Source organism: Aethalodelphis obliquidens, unplaced genomic scaffold, assembly GCF_003676395.1.
Source record: "Aethalodelphis obliquidens isolate GAN/ISIS:26980383/991018 unplaced genomic scaffold, ASM367639v1 scaffold12, whole genome shotgun sequence".
Lineage (NCBI taxonomy): Eukaryota > Metazoa > Chordata > Mammalia > Artiodactyla > Delphinidae > Aethalodelphis > Aethalodelphis obliquidens.
The window spans coordinates 22,246,157-22,259,971 of NW_020837956.1; the positions used below are offsets into that span (position 1 = coordinate 22,246,157).

The 13,815-nt window shown below is 44.5% G+C and overlaps 1 long non-coding RNA gene across 1 annotated transcript; it reads right to left on the reverse strand.

Annotated features, from left to right (window-relative positions):
- Nucleotides 1-345: 345 nt before the first annotated feature.
- Nucleotides 346-12,527, reverse strand: LOC113623910 (uncharacterized). The gene is made up of 3 exons (XR_003434121.1): nucleotides 12,096-12,527; nucleotides 6,109-6,214; nucleotides 346-2,593 (listed from the first exon to the last, which is right to left on the reverse strand). It is a non-coding gene; the product is annotated as an uncharacterized LOC113623910 (long non-coding RNA).
- Nucleotides 12,528-13,815: the final 1,288 nt, after the last annotated feature.

Below are 13,815 nucleotides of genomic sequence, written 5' to 3' on the forward strand. Positions count from 1 at the left end.
TTTTGAAAAAAGTTGTTCTAGGACACTGGATCGTCCTGTGATTAAGGATGCATGTCCTACCAGGCGTAGGGAACTGGGTTTGAGTCAGTAACCAAGGGAAAGAATAAATGGACCTTAGGGGGTAAAGGACTTCTGTCTTATATTAGTGTAAAAATTACACTAATCTATTATTTAGATAACAATATATTATAAACATATTTCTATGTACTTATGTTTTGTAACATAAGTATATTATAAAATAATTAAAAACAATAATTTATAACAGGAAAAATCTATTTAATATAAATGTAATATACGACTTTATAGAAAATATAAATAATACATACATGTGTAAAAACCGTGTAAAAACCATAAATATCACCAATTACCCTATCACCAAAAATTAATTGATGTTAACATTTTGGGATACTGTCTTCAGATCTTCTTCTATGCATATAAACAAATAAATAAGCAAACAAATAACTAGATATATTGACCATCCATTCACACTTACTGTATAATCCCAATGGAAAGAGAACACGCTTCTTTTCCAACAGTTCTAGCAATAGTCCCAGAGCCAACTCTCATTGGCGCAGCTTGGATCATGTACCTATCCCTAAATCTAGAACACACAAAAGCCAATAACCTAAGATATAGGTTAAAACTAAATATATACTTTTATGAGTCATTATACTTAATGAAATAAATGAAACCATGCATGTTCAAGTTTTTTGCAAATGTAAGTAATTATTAAAATCATTAATTATATACGTTATTAATATCATCACTGCCCTTTCTCCATTGTCCTTTTTCCTCTCCTCTTCTCGCTTTATTTGTTTTTCTGCTTTTTCCTCTTCCCACCAAGTCTCCATCATGTCTGGGTTAACTCGGCTGTGGTGGACTAGTAAGGAGACCAAGTGCTATTTATAGCGGTGTTGCCTCAGGCGGTGTGGTGTGTGGTGATATGGGAACACACCATTAAGGGATACTTCTATCTCTCATTACAGCCAAAGTGGCTTCTGAGAACTTTGTGAGGAAGAATGTGGAGAACGCACTCCTCTCTCCCAGCAGAGACAAGCTCTACCTTTTATACCACCTGCTCAACCATTTAGGCATAGATTTGGTAGAATAAGGGTTTGTTACTCAGGGAATATCTGGGATGATGCATTCTTGTCAGTAGACCTACAGAAGGACATTTCAGCTGGAAAGAGACCAGAAAAAAACAATCAACCCAAATCCTGGAGAGGACATCAATGTGAGAATTGGCATTTTAGTTTGGCAAACTGGGTTGGCACAGGTCAGGGACTGTAAGGACAGAGTATCATAAAGTCCTTTATGGAATCTTGGATATGTGAAATAAGTAGTTTGGGAATAATTAAATTCCTACTTTAAAAAGTGGGTGGTTGAAAACACATGTACATTGGAATTGAATAATTAAATGAATGGAAGATGGTGGGAGCCAGATTTCTTATTGTTGGAATAGATGTTTATAGACAAATAAGAGAAGGCTAGAATGATCCATGTGGTAATGAATTAGAATTGAAGACATAAGTGGGAAATCATGCTTAACTTAATATTGATACAGATGGTTACATATGGAAATATTTATAGATATACGTACATACATGGGTTAGTATACACATCTATTTCCTTGCTATGTCAGCTGAGAGGATGTAGAAGCAATGACGTCCCAGTAGCAATGAGCACACCTAGCACCCAGATCTTGGTTTCTAATACCATTCTCCAATAAAAGGACCAGGTCACCTCAGAGAAATGGTTGATTCTAGAACTGGGGCGGGAAATATACAGGATGGTCCAGGAGCATCTTATAATGCCAAAAAGTAAGGAAGTACTCAAAACTCCACAATGATAGGGGGAGGTGGTGCAGTAGAGAACACAAAGGAACACGGGAGCCAATTGAAAGAGCTCCTAATGGCTAAAGTTGTAACAATTTGAACGAGAAAATAAGACATTATCATATTATAACCCAAAGTATAAAATGAATATTCATTATAACCCAAAGTATAAAATGAATATTCAATATTAGTACATAATTTTGGAAACCATTAGTACATACTAATATGAATAAATAATTGAATAATTAGATAAATGAGGGATAATAGATAAATCTCCCATGTAGAAGAATTCCGAATAACATGTGTAGATACTCTCTGCCTTCAAGGAGGTGGTGCATAACTCCTCAATCCTTAAGTTGTAGATTGCCCATAGTGACTTCCTTCCAAAGAGAACAGTATGGAAAGTAGTGGGGGGAGTAACTTTACAGTGCAGAAACCTGTCAAATACTATCTTAGCCAGGTTATCAGGTCAACATCAACAGTAACAAGTCATGTCGATATACATACTCTTGATATGATGTGATGAGAACAGTGCTTCACCTCTGTGGTCTTCCTCCCCCAAAAATCCATACTCCAAGTCAGATCGTGAGAAAAACATCAGACAAATCCCAGCTGAAGGTCAGTCTACAAAATAACTGGCCAGTACTCCCCCACACTACTAAAGTCATCAAAAACAAGGAAATTTTGAGAAACTATCACAGTCAAGAGGAGCCTAAAGAAGCATGACAACTAGATAACGTAGTATCTTGGATGTGATCCTGAAACAGAAAAAGGAAATGAAAAAAACTGAGGAAAACTGAATAAAGATTGGACTTAACTAATAATGGTGTACCAATATTGGTCCATTAATCGTGACAAATGTGCCATACTAATGTAAGATGTTAATAATAGAAAGAGGGCTTCCCTGGTGGCGCAGTGGTTGAGAGTCCGCCTGCCGATGCAGGGGACACGGGTTCGTGCCCCGGTCCAGGAGGATCCCATGTGCCGCGGAGTGGCTGGGCCCGTGGGCCATGGTCGCTGAGCCTGTGCGTCTGGAGCCTGTGCTCCGCAAGGGGAGAGGCCACAACAGTGAGAGGCCCGCGTACCACACAAAAAAAAATGGTTAGCAGTATCTCACCCAGGGTCTCAGAATGCTTTTGAGATGCAGCCATTGCATACCTGACCTTCCTACCTCCAGTCTTACCCCATCCAATCCATTCTCCACACCGCAGCCAGAGTGATTTCTCCAGAGCACACATTGGACCATGCTTAAAACACCACAGTGATTCCATTAGGTGCTAAAAGGCCTTTGCTGCTCTAGTTCCGTGTTTGTCTCCAGCTGCCCTCCTCACCGCTCCTGCTCTGTCTTTCTGCCAGTCATGCTGCACTGGTTTGCAGATCCTCAGTATGAACCGTTCTCCTGCCCTGGGCTTTTGCATATGCTATTTCCTCTACCTGGACACTGCTCATCTTTCCTCTTCCCCTCCTCCTCTTTCTTTTTCTTCTTCTTCAAGATAACACCTTCTAGGGCTTCCCTGGTGGCGCAGTGGTTGAGAGTCTGCCTGCCAATGCAGGGGACACGGGTTCGTGCCTGGTCCGGGAAGATCCCACATGCCGCGGAGCGGCTGGGCCCGTAAGCCATGGCCGCTGAGCCTGCGCGTCCCGAGCCTGTGCTCCACAACGGGAGAGGCCACAACAGTGAGAGGCCCACGTACCGCAAAAAAAAAAAAAAAAAAGATAACACCTTCTAATCACTTAGGACTCAGTTCAGGCATGACCTCAGGGAGCCTTTCCTGGCTCCAGGAGATGGGGTGCTCCCTTAGCCCCTGATGTTCCCTCACAGAGAATATATCAGCCTGCTGGCCACGGGCCTTTTCTTTCTCCACTCTAGACTGCAAGTTGAGTTCTGGAAGGGCCAGGATTGTGGAGCTTTTTTGCTACTGTACCCTCAATCCCTAGCACATGCCTGATATACAGAGAGACTCAGTAGCTATTTATTAAATAAATGAACAGTGGGCAGAGGTAGGGATTATATCACCTTTATGTTACTGGGGAAGAACAGAAGCCTAAAGATAGTCAAGAAACAATACAGAATCGGATGGAGGTAAACTCCTTAAAATCTGGCCTCTTAGCCAGGGATCTGGTCCCAAGGTCTCATGGACCCATAATGAGCTGTCTAAAACAAACAAAGCTGACCATGTCCCTCACATGTAAAAAACAGATGATCTTTAGGAGTTTTATAAGCAAAGCAGTGCAAACGGGAGCTCCTTGGAGTTCTTTGTCTAGGAGTGTCAGTGGGTTGGGTGGCCAAAACCATGTAGGATGGTGAGAGATAAGTGTGTCCCTGACATCAGCCCTTCCCTCCTAGGCTTCTTCCCAAAAAGTCCACACTGAGTGTGTGCTCAGGTGACCCTGGAAAGGGGTCTGTGCTCCCCAACCTTCTCCACTATGCCTAGCAGAGTGAAAGCCGGCTTTCTGGAGCAGAAAGCTCCGTCCTGGGACAGGGGAGGATGCTGGGGGGGAAGGGGACAGTGCAGAAGGGCAGGGGCATAACAGATGAGGCTAAATTAATTTTGGAAACCATTAAATCTTTGAAAAGAGAGCATGTTTTCAGCAGGGACAGTGAATCACTGTGATTTGCAGAAACAGGCACAAAGCAATTAGCCATCTGGATGCTGTGGCTTCCAGCCCCCCAGCGGAAACTTCAAGTGAGCGGAAGGCTGGTCATTACCCAGCCCAGGCCCAACTCTCCAGTCCCCACAGATAAGTCTGTGCCTCCAGCCAGCTGGGAGCCCAGAGGCCTAGGACAAAGGGCAAATTGGCAAGAGTCACAGAAGAATGGGCAGGAAATTCAACACCAGCCACAGGGAGCCAGTACTACTTCCTTCTTCCTGTGAGCGCCTCTCAAAATCCATCGTGACTGAGGGAGCAGTTCATTCACTTGGCAAGCATTTGTTAATCACCTACTATCTCCCAGACCGTGTGCTAGCACATAAATTATGTCATTTAATCCTCATGACATGCATATGAGGAGTTCCACCTGTGGCACAATTTCAAGGGGACTCATCACATGGTATTCCATGTAAATAGCACCCCCTGGAGTTATAAAGCAGAGTAGCCTTGCTGGGAGAGATTATTATCTTTTTAAATTAAATTTATTTAAACTAAAAAAAACCCCATAGTTCACCCATTATAAAAAAATTTGTTATCTTTTTTAGTGAATGAGGAAATAAAAGCTAAAAGAGAGGGCGTGAACTTGCTCAAGGTAAGTGGCAGGATTGAGAATGGAACTCAGAATTACGTGCCCTTTCCTAGATGATCTATATTTGCCAATTACTGCTCTATCTGGCTCATCAAGTTTTGAGAACCAAATAATACACATAATAATGGATGTGAAAGGATTTATAAACCGTAAGGTGCCACACACAGCTGAGCTATTTTTATAAAGTAGTTACCCTGCTTCCTTTGGAACCCTGTAATCCTCAGGCACTGCTCCTCCATTCATTCCTAGAAACTGCTGGAGAATACTGGACAAGCCCTTCCAGGAAAAGGGTCAGCCAGCCTCTCCAGGAGGAGAACGTACCACTGACCAGAAAGAGTGCTTTGCTCGAGCAAGCCTGACTGGTCTGGACTGTGCTGTGATTTGCAGACTGCGATGGTTTTGGCCCGTTTGCACCACCAGTTTGCACCACGTGTGGCAGAAAGGCCAAATGGAGCAAGATGCTGCCAGAGGGAGCCTGCTTCCAGCGAAGGGGAGAGAAGCCAGGAAGGGAGACACCACCTAGACTGACCAGAGGTGCCCAGGTCCTCTCGCCTGCCTGAGTGGTGGTGAGACCATTGACCAATCACTTCCGGCTCCATGCATGGGTAAAGAATTGCCTCTCCAGAGCCTCCGCCGAGAGCTGGTTCGCCCAGCTTAGGACTCTGCTGAGGCCTACGAAACCCCAGACCTGGGCAGCCAGAGGGTTTTCATTTGCTGTCTGCATCTGCAGTCCATCCAGCTGCTGCTGGGAGTACCAGCTCTCTGACCAGGAAAAAGTTGAGGGGAATGCAGAGAGCATGGACCGGGAAGCAGATTACCTGGGTGAGAAGCCCAGCTCTGCCTCTCCCTGGCCAGGACCTTTGGCAAGGTTATTGACCTCTCCCCTTGCTTTCTTCATGTATAAAGTGGGGTTAATGTCTCTGGCCTCACAAGGTGATGGTGAAGCCTGAAAGAGATCACAGGTGCCCTTGGGGAATAGGCAGGTAATAGAAGGAGTGAAGAGAACTTCAACAATAAAGTTTCCTGACTTACCATGGCTGCCACACAGAACGCAGGCTCAGGGTTGCCAGATCTTTTCATTTGTCAAGAAAAATCAGAAGTCTGGATTTTTACATGAACTTTTCCAATTGTCAACAGCCTGTGAGGACAGAACAGAGCTTGAATGCTGGTGGCCAGAGCATGAACTCAGGTGATGCCTGCTGGTCTCTGGGCTCACTCTGTGCTCAAAGTATTAGCATCCTTCCTCGTCTCCCTGCTTTACTCCTTTCTGGTTGGCTCCCTAAGGCTCTGCCCTTCCCAGGTGGTGTCGGTTACCACATTGTAAACTGAGCTGGGGTCGGCTCAGCCCTGGCCTGGCTTGAACCCAAGGCCCTGGAGCTGAAGGAGGGCAGGTCCTCTGGGGCTCTGAGGACAGGTGTTCTCAACAGAAGCAAGCTGGGTACAGGATGGCCACCTGGGAGCCCCACCGAGCCTCTTCCCCAAGAGGGAGAGAGAAGGTTGAGGAACAGGGATCTCCAGCTACAAAATGAATGAATGAATGAACAAATGGACAAGCCACTGCTGCCTCAGGCAGAACTTTGCCTGGCAGCTGGGGATCAGGATTGAAGATTCTGTTCCTCTCCATCACGTTGACGGAACTCCTAGAAGGCCTCTTGCAAAGGTCGGCAGGGCCTTGGGCTGGGAGTCCTTGCGGAACAAACAGGCTCAGGGCCAAGTGAAGCAAGATGCTTTCCAGCTCCCCATCTCCATCTCCTGCCTGATTAGAATTCGCGGCAGCCTTCTCTCCCCAATGCCTTCCAGAGAACCGAGCTGGGGCTGCCGGAAGCTGGAGGGCAGGGCACGGGAGAGGGAGGGGTATAGGGGTGGGCTCTTGCATCAAAGTCCTTCCCAGAAAGGGGCAGCTCCTTCCTAGCACTGGGCCTGCTGGTCTCCCCCACCCGCCCTTTCCCGGACATCCCCACGTCTCTCTTTGCAGCCTTTCCCAGGCGGGGCCCAGGCTGGTCGAGGCCTCAGGAGTCCTCTGTGAAGCCACAACAGGAAGCACTTGGCCCTGAGACACACCCTCTCGTTCCCTCTTAGCAGTTCCCAGGAAAGGGTGAGGGAGAAGTCCCCACAGAGCCAGTCTTTCTCGGGGCACTTCCCAGGAAATCCTCCAGGTGGGTAATCTTCCACTGTGGTGTCCCCTCCCTAGTTCCTTCAGCTTCCCCTAAGCTCCTCCCCTGAGGTTGTGCCCTGGCCGGGCTTCTCCGGTCTGCAGCTGCCAGACCTGACCTCAGCGCCCACCAAATGGACACTGGAAGCTCAGCCAGCCAGACATCAGATAAATCTAAACTGAGGGGCATTTTACAAAGCCACAGAAGGATAAAGAAGGGCTGAGGAACTGTTCCAAACTGGAAGAGACAAAGACAACCTAATGCAATGCGTGATCCTGGGTTGCATCTTGGATCAGGAAAAAAAATTGCCGCTTTAAAAGGACATAACTGGCAAAATTTAAATATAGACCATATAATAGGTGGTAATATTATACCCATGTTAAATTTCCTAAATTTGATCATTGAAATGTAGTTATGAAAAAGAATGTCCTTGGTCTGTTTTCTCTGAAGTATTTAGGGATAAAGGGGCCTGTCTGCAACTTAACTCTCAAATGGTCCAGAGGTAATAATATGCACATTAATATTCCTCAAAGAGTTAAGCATACAATTAGCATGAGACCCAGCAATTCCATTCCTAGGTATATACCCAAGAGAAATGAAAACTTATGTCCACACACTTGTACACAAATGTTCATAGCAGCATTATTCATAATAGCCAAAATGTAGAAAAAACCCAAATGTCCATCAACTGATGAATGAATAAATAAAATGTAGCATATATCTATATACCGGAATGTTACTTGGCTGTAAAAAGGAATGCAGTATGAAAGGATAAATCTTGAAAACATTATGCTAAGTGAAAGAGTGAGTCACAAAAATGACATATATAATTCCATGTCCAAAATGTGTTGAACAGAATAGGCAAATCTATAGAAACAGAGAGCAGATTCATGGTTTCTTAGGGCTGGGGGGAGTGGGGTTTATGGGGGAGATACCTAAAGGATATAGGATTTCTTTTTTGAGGTGACAAAAATGTTCTAAAGTTGACTGTGGTGATAGTTGCACATATCTGTGGATACACTAAAAACCATTGAACTGTACACATTAAATGGGTGAATTGTATGAGACGTAATACTTCAATAAAGCTATTATAAAAAATAATAATACATATATATGAAGAGAGAGAAAGAAAGTGAGCGATAAAGCAAATGTGGCAAAACATTAATGACTGCTAAATCTTGGAGAAGGATATTCAGAAGTTCATTATACTATTCTGAGTTTGAAATTATTTCAAAATAGAAGGTCGATTTTTTAAAAGGAGAAATTTTCCTTTTACCTATCTTCCATCTAAAGGGTGGTTGCAGAGAGGTTATAGTACAGGCTCTTGAGTCTGACAAGGTGGGCTCCAAGTTCAACCCCACTATTTACTAATTGTGTCACATTGAGTGAGTTACTTGATCTCTCTGGACCTCAGTTTCCTCATCTGTAAAATGGTAATAATGCCAATATTACTTACCAAAGAGAACTGTTGTGAGCATTAGAGACAGTACATATAAAGTCCTTAATTTTTTTATGTGTTAAGTGCTCAAAAATTATTAGCATTATTACTCATTCCAAAACAATTTAAAAATAATTTAAATTTAGTTTGCCTTTGGTATTACAAAAGTAATACCTGCTCATTATGGAAGTTTTGGAGAATGCAGATATACAAACAAACAAATAAAAATCACCTGTAAAGCCCAAATTCTGTGAAAATCGTTGTTAACATTTTGGGATATAACTGGATTGTGATACATTTACAGTGTACACAATACAATATTTAGCAAATTGTACATATTATTTTGCAACATGCTTTGTTCACTGTACATAACAGACATCTGCTGAGTATTTAGCAAGTACTGGGTTTAATGTTGAGGAGTCTGAAATGAATAAAACAGATATCAGCCCTTAGGAGCAAAATCTAGAAGTAAGACAGACTCATTAGCCAATAATTAGAGGACAATTTGATGAGAGTCACTCACATTGAAAAAAAAGAAAGAAAAGGGCCTGCCTGACTCGGCCTACAGATAGAAGGGCTTTTCAGAGGTTCTCAGTAGATATGAAATAGGAGGGCAGGGGGCAGGGCACAACCTTTAAAAGAATGACATAGCCACAGGACATGACATAAATGGTTAGAACCAACTAGGTCCAAGATGGCAGACAAGACTTCCACTGGAGAAACTGAGTTATTTGTAGTGAGATGGATGGACCTAGAGTCTGTCATACAGAGTGAGGTAAGTCAGAAAGAGAAAAACAAATACCATATGCTAACACATATATATGGAATCTAAGAAAAAAAAAAAAAAAGGTCATGAAGAACCAAGGGTTAAGACGGGAATAAAGACACAGACCTACTAGAGCATGGACTTGAGGATATGGGGAGGGGGAAAGGTAAGCTGTGACAAAGTGAGAGAGTGGCATGGACATATATACACTACCAAACGTAAAATAGATAGCTAGTGGGAAGCAGCCGCAAAGCACAGGGAGATCAGCTAGGTGGTTTGTGACCACCTAGAGCAGTGGGATAGGGAGGGTGGGAGCGAGGGAGACGCAAGAGGGAAGAGATATGGGAACATATGTATATGTATAACTGATTCACTTTGTTATAAAGCAGAAACTAACACACCATTGTATAGCAATTATACTCCAATAAAGATGTTAAAAAATTAATTAATTAATTAAAATGTAAAAAAAAAAAGACTTCCACTAGACCTTGAGCCTCAGTACACACTCACTGTAACGCATCAGCATGCTAAATGACACACCCACAGGCGCCATGACAGTTCCAAGGCCAACCATAAAAGGTCAACAAGTGGGTGGTGGCCCAAATCCTGGAAATCCCGCCCCTTCCCTAAAATAGCTAGAATACTCCTCCCACTCATTAGCCTATGAAATTACCCACCCCTATAAAAACTGACAACCCCATACCCTGGTACCACTCTCGCCTTCTGAGATGGCCCACACTCTGTCTGTGGAGTGTGTTTCCCTCTAAATAAATCCACTTCTTACCTATCACTTTGTCTCTCACTGAATTCTTTCTGTGATAAGACATCAAGAATCTGAGTTTCATTAAGTCCTGAGACCAGGTGTGTGATCTCAGTTAGAAGACTGTGAGTTCAAGTCCCAATCTAAGTTGCACGGTTTCAGATAGACATTTCAGACAGAGAAATGGGGAAGTGCTGTCTGGACAGGGGAAACAGTAAGTGCAGAACAGTTGGGGCAGGTTCATGGAGTGTTTCGTAATGGATCACAGTAGGAGCAGTGTGGCTGGAACCAGATCATAAGGGGCCTTGAATGCCATGCCCATGTTTCTGGACTATAGCACTGCCCTCAAGGGTTAGAATAATCCTTCAGTCTTCTAACTCTCCCTCTTATAACACAGCGTTTAGAGTCCCTAGTTAGGAAGCAGATTGGCTGAGTTCATATCCTGGCTGTGTAGCTTACCAGCTGTGTGACCTTGGGCAAGGTATTTAACCTCTCTGAACTTTGATTTCTCATGTAGACAATGGGAAAAATAACAGACCCAAGTTCACTGGATTGTTGTGAGGATTAAATGAATTTACAATACATGTAACAAGCTTACAGTAATGTCTGGCACAGAGTAAGCACTAAGTATTTGTTATTACTTTTCACCTATCATCACCTCAACCCTCTCTTCTAGCAGCTGACTCTCCAGTAATTTAACTCCAATAATATAGAGCAAGGTGGGATGCCCAGGGCTCCAGGGATCACAGAAGCAGGCTGTTTGCCAGAGCTGGAGCCAAAAGCCCCTTCCAGCCAAGCCCTGGGAGTGGGAAGAGGTCAAATAAAGGAGCCTCCTTACTTCCAGGAGCCCTCACTAACATCTGATTCCCCTCTATGGGGGAAGTTGTCCCCTGGGGCTGGGACTGGGCCCACACAGCTGTCTCCTCCCTTGAAGGGAAAGCTATGATGGGAACACTTTTCTCTAGGGAGGAAATGGGCAGGGAATGACATTTGTGTCCCCACCAGTATGCAAATCATCTTGTGAGACAAATGATTTTGCAGGAAAACACATCCTGTTCCCTCCACAACATTTCCCTTGACGTCTGGGGGGAACCTGTTGGGATGATCAGGGTCAGAGCAACTGCTCAGGGAGCTCCTGACTACCAGCCCGTATCCCCCAGGAGCCAGAGGGCTGGTGAAGACGAGAACCTATAGGCTGGGCACCCCAGGGCTTGGCTCATGTCCCCTCTCCAGCCAGCTTCCTCCAGCCCACAGGGAAGAGAGAGGAGGTCCGGTGGAGCAGTGTCTGAGGAGCCAGTAATCCTGGCTTCTAGGGCTGACTCAGCCCCTAATCCACTATGAACAAGTCATTTCTCTCTCTAGGTCTTAGTTTCCTGATCTGTAAAATAAGTTGGTTAAATCAGATCAAGTGTTTGCTTGAACATAGATCCTTAAATCATAAATGGGTCCAGGAAGTTGGTGCTGCCCTCAATTGTATGCAAACCTCTTTGCATGTGTGTATTTTTCTGGGGAAGCGTGCAAAGCCGTCATCAGTTCACCGTGGCAGGGGCAGGGGTGGTTCCTGTTAGTCAGACAAAAGGTTGGGTGACCTCTGTGGTCCCTTGATCTGACTACTGGATAGATGGAAGCTTCTTGAGGACAAGGATGTGTCTTATAACAACAGCATAACCTGCTATCTGACAGACAGGAGCTGCTCAATAAATATTTTGAATGAATGAATGACACTCATCAAATGCTGGGTAATGATGACAGCAAAGGATGGAGGTGCTCATCAGTGCAGACTCCCAGCTGTGGGAGTTGAGGTGGCCAGCGGTGACAAGGCTGGGGAGGGGACAAGCTGGCGGGAAGTGAAGGAAAGCTATCTGAAGACCCATCCTGGAATCTGCACAGTTCGTGGGCTACCTGGCTTGGGTTTCTCGTCTCCACCAGACACGCACACCTCTAGCTCCTCTTGGTTTCTTACAGAAGACTCAGGCAAGCCAGACTCAGCCCAGCATTCTGCAAGTAAATCGGTTTGGTTGCCACAATTAAAATTCTCAAGTTTCTCCAACCAGAAAATCCATCAAACCTAAAGACAGGCTCACTGCCTGGTCTCTTGAGGGTCACTGGAGCAGGAGTGAAAGTAAAGCAGGAGGCAATTTGTCTCCTCGACCAGGATACCTCGAGCCCTGCCGCCTCAGCACCCTCCCTCACGGCCCCACTTGGACTCTTGGCTGAACTCCTTCACCCTGCAGCATCGTTGTGTTTCCTCCCTCCACTCCTTTGCCTAGAAATATACACTGGTTTCTACACTGGCCTCTCCTGGCCTTAATTAAAATGCCTTCACAAGTTTTTTATGACCTGGAAAAATGCTTGTGATTTGGTGTTATGTGAAAAAAAAAAAGAGAGAGAGAGAGAGAGAGAGAGAGAGAGATACAAAATTGTATATCTACAATGAAGTCTCAACCCCCAAAAATAAACTATATAGAAATATGGATGCTATATACATTATAATATTATAGTATCAGTATATTATATATTTATGTATATGTTTGTATAATATTATAATATTCAATGCTCTGTCTTAAGACAATATTATTTTCCCCCTATTTCTCCATTCAGAAAGCATGCTCAAGTGAGAGGCATTCTGGGAACTCAACAGCAAAGGAGGCATAGGGGCTGGGGTGTGTGCATGGCAGCGGAGATCATGAACAGGATAACTGCATGGTCCGGGACACAGAGGTCCTGGACAGGCACGCTCTGGACCTGGCTAAAGGAAGCTCATCCCACCATCATGCTCTTGGGAGGGCCGGCCCGGGAAGAAAGGTTCCAGCTGGTTGGGCCCTTCCAGGGAAGACCTCAGCCCATAGGAAGTAGGGAGGTGGGGTGTGTGCAGGACCCAGCAGGATCAAGTTCTCTTGTAGAGGGTGTGACAGGGGCTGGGGTCAGGCCTGGGGCTCCCACATCTAGTCCAGGTCATTGTCAAACTGTCCCAGCCTTTGTCATGGCAACTCCCTGGCCTTGGGAGGAGGAGTCCTGAGCTGGTGGTTTGTCTTCCTCTTCCTTTCTCCCTCTGCCCTTGCTGAGAGCATTGGGAGGAGTTGCCTTTGCAGCGATCCATTTGTAGATTACTATTAATCATAGACTATTGTAGTGTAGTGTTGTCTCCATTCAACCAACATCTATTATTATACCGAGTGCCTACTATATACCCAGAACTTCCACGGGTTCTGGGTATATAGCAGTGAGCAGAACAAATCCTTATCCTATATCGTAATAGAAATATATTGGACAAATTTTTTCAGCCTTGGATAACACCTACATAAACCCACAATGACAATGCTGGCTCAAAAGCTTTCACTATAGGGACTTACCATTTTGTCTGCCTAGAACAGCACCTCCCTTTTTTGGGGGAACAGCTCTTTCACCACTCCAACATGTAATTATGGAAAGAGCTGCCAATCAAGTGTGTTGCTCCCCTGTTCACAGGGCTGAATGTATAACCCACGTGGGGCCAGTTGTAAAACCTAGGGGTGCCTTGACCACAGTCCATTGGTCTAGGGATAGTCACATGACCCAAGTTGAACCAATTAGAATGCTTCCATAGCTTTTTCTTTTTAAGTTTTAAAAATTAAGTTTAAAT